We start from the raw sequence: 6,052 nt of genomic DNA on the forward strand, positions 1-6,052 counted from the left end.
CCGTCAAATCCCGCTATTAGAATGCAATTTTTAACAACATAGGGTGCTACATAACACACTTTCAGGAAAAGTCACGGACTGGGAGACTTTAATATTTTATTGAAAAAAAGTTACATTGCACACACACAACACACATCACACAAATTTGAACCGATTGGTGGTTCTAGTGTTAAATAAACTCATTAATTAATGAAACCAGTTCAATACGCATTATTATTATTCTTATCATTCTTTATGAGCGCAGAAATAGTCTTAAAATCAGATCTGTTTTTTAAATGAAATCTGACGGCAGGCAGTTAGCTCTGATCAACTATGATAAATGCGCCACACCTAATCGCTGGCCATTCAGCCACAGAGCTCCCTCTATACAAATCAAACTGTAGACGGTGTGAAAGCACCTATTGTTTTAAATAATGGTCGGAATGTGACCTGTGAGCCTTCTGAATTACCGTGGGACAGCACATTCTAAACTAAAATGTTCAATCAATAAAGTAACATCTTATCTTATCTTAATAATATCTTCATATTAATAATAATAATAAATCATACAGTATGTGTCCGAAAGGGAGCAGGAGGAAGCAAACACAAAAATATACTGCATATTAAAGCAAACGATTGTAAAGGTAAAAGTATGAGCATAACAAATAAAGAAGTGTAATGTAAACATTTACATTATTATTATGATTATTTAATATATAAAGACGATATATTATTGAATTACAAGATTAGATATACTTTAGTATAGTATCTAAAATATTGATGTGTTCAAATGCTCTTCAAAACACAACTGAAAGTCCATGAAACTTGTTTTTCTGTATTTGTGAATGAAGCGCCATCTCCTGGTTAAAACCTGAAATTGAAAAATCTGGCAACGCCCTCTTGGAAAATAGTGGGAGGGCTTAACATTCCTCTATACTGGTTTTAGGCAGGTCGTAGGCAGGAAGCTGTAAGCTGGAGTCTGAAATGAAGTGCTACATATGTAGGTATATTTCAATCAGCGTCAGCCAGACCCTGAAAAACATGCTACCCAGCATGCATCATCTCTTCCATCAAAGCAATAACAGACATGTTCACCAATAGCCTATAACTCTATTATTCTTTGTCATTAAGCCAACGCCCAAGACAACGTTTTAAAGCCGAGGTGGTTGAATTTCAATGCTTCATAGAGCATTTCCCTGTCATCTCTATTACCAACGCTGAGGGAGAGCCTAAGGGACTGGCCTGCACGTTGGAAATAGAGGCGGAAGGGTCTCACAGTGTGTTGGAAAGTATGGGAGGGATCATGACAAAACGTCAGTATGACGATAACTTTTGGTACCTAAAGTACATTTTAATGCTAATACCTTTTTACTTTTTGCTTAGGTACCATTTTTGAATGCAGGACTTTTACTTGTAACTGAGTATTTTTACACTTTTTTATTGCTACTTTTACTTAAATAAATAATCTGTGTACTTCTTCCACCTCTGGGCCTACACTACTCTATGCTTTCACAGGGACGTTATTTTCCTTATAAGCAAGCAAATCAGCAACCTCAGAAAAAAAAGAGACAATTTGGCTTCTGCTGCACCAGTTCTGATCATTGTTGTATCTCTCTGCTCATTGGGGGACAGATTCTGGCACTGTAATACTGAAGTGTAGTACTACACTGCCCTTTACTGTAATACTGAAGTGTAGTACTACACTGCCCTTTACTGTAATACTGAAGTGTAGTACTACACTGCCCTTTACAGTAATACTGAAGTGCAGTACTACACTGCCCTTAACTGCAGTGCACAGCCTTGGCTCAAAACATATAAAACATTCCCTTCAAAACATTAATGTATTTCTTTTGCTATCCAAATGACCGGAGACCGATAAAAAGGGGCGAGACTCAAAGAGTTTCACAACTCACTTACAGATGGGCTGAGTGATGGCCAGCGGGGGGGAGATCAATAACAGGAGGGGAGACACTATCAAAGCTGTCCGTGGACAAACATCCCGTTACTGTCGACACGTTGTAATCCATAAAGCTGGAGTCTCCTCCAACAAAGGCGAGGCGAGCGCTCGGCTGCTCTCTGGATCAGGGCTTTGAATTACAAAGAGGAGGGGGGGGGGGGGCACGAGGACTTAGACTGAGGATCACTCTCTTGTGGTGAAAGTTTCATGTTGTCTGTTGCATAACCAATACATAGGCGTATATACAATCACACAGCGGTGTAATGTAACAAGTAAAGTACATTTACTCAAGTCCTGTACTAAAGTTTAATTTTAAGTTTATGTATTTTCACATCATAGTACTTTATTATTTTACTCTACTACATTTTGGAGGCATTCTTTTATTTTCTAATCCACTACAATTATTTTAGAGCTTTAGTGACCAGCCACTTTGCAGATATAGATTACGAATACAGCATATCAATCAACCAATAATGAATGATGTTTTATGATAGGTCAAGCTATCAAGTCATGAAATGATCCCCACCTTTGCCAAGTGCAACGTTGACATTTTTGAATTCATAATTATAATACAATAATATAATATTTTTCAATCTGATATGGGCCATCCTGGATAATGAGTACTTTTAGTTTTTGTACCTGAAGTGTATTAAGTACAAAACTAGTAACTTTAGTAACATTTTGAATGCAGGAATTTTACTTGTAACAGAGTACTTCCTACAGCTCTGAAATGAAAAGATGCACGTTTCAACAAACGTTGCTGTTCATACTTCTTATGTGAATGATTTGAATATAAAGCACAAGTATAATGACCATACAATATTGAAAGCAGCACCACGTATAGAAACTCCAACTTTATAGAACTTCAGAACACCACCTACGCTGTTTGATCGACAGGTCATCTCTGACAGTATCTCACAGGAACGAACCTGACTTTGATTGATAGCTGCAGTTTAAATGATACAATAGACTGAAGGAGTTCATAGAGTAAGTCTTCAAGTCAGCCGAGTGAGAGTAAGCACTCTTTCTGAGAGACTTCTGCCTATCCAAACAGATATTTTTTCTCTTCTTTAAACTAACATTTGTTCAGGTCACTGTGGACAGTGAACCGTTTTGATTTAACCCACTTTGATGAATACGTAGTTAGATTATCTGCTGGCAGGGTTGGGACGGGTACTTTGAAAATGTATATCATAACGAACCTGTAATAATGTAATCAGTAACCTTATCCAAGTATCACATTATAAAAGTCATGTCACCTGATTAGCGTAACATTACTTCAATATCAAATGCAATACAAATAAATATAAGCTTAAAGAAATATATTTTACTTAAGTGTATTATGTAGACAACAGAACAGTGTGACCTTAGAAAGAAGAAACCAAGATATTTAGCATCAGAAATGATTTTAGGAAAACTTACAACTTACAACTTACAGATCCAGGCAGCAGCCTGTACACCAACACTGAAACACATGAGCACATCCTACAGTTTAAACAAGCAGAAATACAATCTAAGCTGACAGGAAATGCTCAATTTTAGTTCAATACACAGTTAAACTCACACACACTATTTTATGAACATATAGGTTCACCTGCTGAATTAAAAACAGAAAAAATGAAGCAAAGAAAGTGAAAACCATAAAGCAGATTCAGGCAGTAGGCGTATAGATTCACACTGAAAGTATTATCCTACAGAACAGCTCACAGAGAAGAGATAACATCTGTCCTTTACAACTCTTTTTAGGTTTTTACTAACACTGTAATCATGCTAGTAATCCCTACATTTTTTAAATGTAACAGTAATCTGATTACGTGTTACATTAACTGTAACATTATACCTTTTATTTTGTATCCCGTTACATCATAACACTCCAACCAGAACTCTCACAATGAGAGCAGGGTCTAATAATAATACCCACCCAGCTTCATCTGAACTACTTCAATCAGGAGAGACGTGATGTATGAAATACATGTTTATTACCGGGACACATAATATGAATGAATAGTGATTGACAGATTATAACGAGTGAATGAAATGGTGTTTGGCGATTAGGCCCCGGTTTGCAGGATGATCATTCAGGAGGGGAAAAAATCGCTCCGATGAACCCCCCCGGGGTCTAGACACGGGTGGTGGTGATAAGTAGTTCGGTCCGGTCTGAAGGGAGAAGGTTTTAGCTTGGCCCTGTATTAGGAGACAGGAGGCGAAGGGGTGGAGGAGGGTTGCGCGTTGCCACCTGAAATGACAGCTGACGGAGAGGGAAGAGCAGATTTAAAGGGGTTAGCGGGTGCAATGATAGGCTTGTGAAAATGGGGGGAAGTGATTGGCTAGCTGGGGAGTGACGCCCCCCAGTTTTGTTATAAAATGTGCTGTGACCTCGCACTTTTATATTGTGAAACCCCCTGTCCGACGATTCGGATTCTACCTAGACAACCAGGACCGTGGGTCCCCCTACCTGTTTACTGATCATACTTATCGACGATTTTACTGACGTAATGATTTTCCAGTCGATTTTCTCCTCACTTTACTTTTGGACATTATCTATAATTGTCATGATTTACAGTCGAATCATTTTTTTTTGTATTGTTAATAATAAATGATCCTGATGCGCATCGATATGTCTGTGTAAAGGTGGTGAGTATCTGGTGTGAGGTGGAAAAGAAACTTTTTGACCCACGTATGCAGCGGGAAATCCAGGAGAGAGCAGCAAAGAGAGGAAAGGAAAGGAGAAAACTTTCGGACTGAAACCAATCAGCAACTCTGTACTAGTGTTGCATTCATGATCGTAGGGACGGAGGATGTACGAAGCGTGAAGAGACGATCTTTCACGGCCGCCACGACGCGGTCCGCAGCAGAGGTTAGGCTCCTTTGGACCGAAGGTTCGGTTAATAGTTCCTACCGATTGCAGTAGCTCACCGGCGCTATCCACAAGGGTTAAGGGTCGTATGAACTTAAGGTGGCTCCGGATTTGCTAGGGAACACAACCCCATGGAAGCTCGGACGGTGTACCCATCTGAAGCGCAGTGAATTTTAGGGGTGTTACGGACGCGCGTGGGCCGATGGTTAAGGGGGTCGTTAGAACCGGCCTTGTTACCATTCCCGCCCCGGGAATTTACTGCGTGTAGACGTGTGAACGATCGGGGACAGGGGGAGAAGCAAAAGGCTTTACGGTCCTTCACTAATAACACGGATCGAAGACTTCGTCGCTGAGCCTGTTCTGTACCGATCTTTTTTCGTAGGAGGCGCTACTCTGCCGGGCACAAACTCCGTTCTTGGTTTGCGCTCAATGTACATTTATCTTCCCACATGTTTCTCAGACCTATTAGTGGGAAACCTTCTTTATAGTCATTTACTTAACGATTCAATCACTCATGTAATGGTATAATTGCAGGGATAATTAACCAATTAAGAACTACTTCTACCTTTTAATGATTTGTAAAAAAGAATTACAAGATTTTATCAACCGCGGGGGCACCTCGCCACAAACACCACGGTTATCCCACCGGTGCGGGGTCGAAGGGGGGTCGAGGGCGGTGACCTGTTCTCTTAGGGTCAAAGTCACTTGCCGCAGGGAGGGTGACGTCTGGTTGTTCTGTAGCTAGGGGGATAACGTAAAAAAATGGTGTACGTAACTGCGGCGTAGTAAGAGCTAGGTTTAGTGTAGCACTTGACCAAACTGTCGTACAGACCGGAGGAACCATCTACGTGTTTGTACGTGCCAAAAAAGACTTTAAAACCTATGCCTTAACCCACTACTTGGTTGTTTGTAGTAACACTAAGAGATGGCGGTCGAGTTTAACTATCGCTTACAAAAGTGGGGTTTTTCCCGACCCCCCGGTACTGGCATCTCCCCTTTCGTGGCTACCCAAGAGAGTAGATATTATCTTCGCGAGTATCCTGGTGTTACCCATTTTCCGATTCCCGTGGAAAGAGAGAACTCCCCGTCACGTGTACACACGTGCATTATGTCTCCAGTAGAGGTAAGGTGTATTACAGTTATTTGGGAAAACGTATAACCCTGATACATAAACCGCTGTTACTTGAGTCGCGTTCAAGTCAGTCTCTTTTGGTTATGAGACAGACATGTGCAGTAGAGTATAGAGAGAGGGAAGAGGT

Source organism: Notothenia coriiceps, unplaced genomic scaffold, assembly GCF_000735185.1.
Source record: "Notothenia coriiceps isolate Sejong01 unplaced genomic scaffold, NC01 NC01_scaffold00026424, whole genome shotgun sequence".
NCBI lineage: Eukaryota > Metazoa > Chordata > Actinopteri > Perciformes > Nototheniidae > Notothenia > Notothenia coriiceps.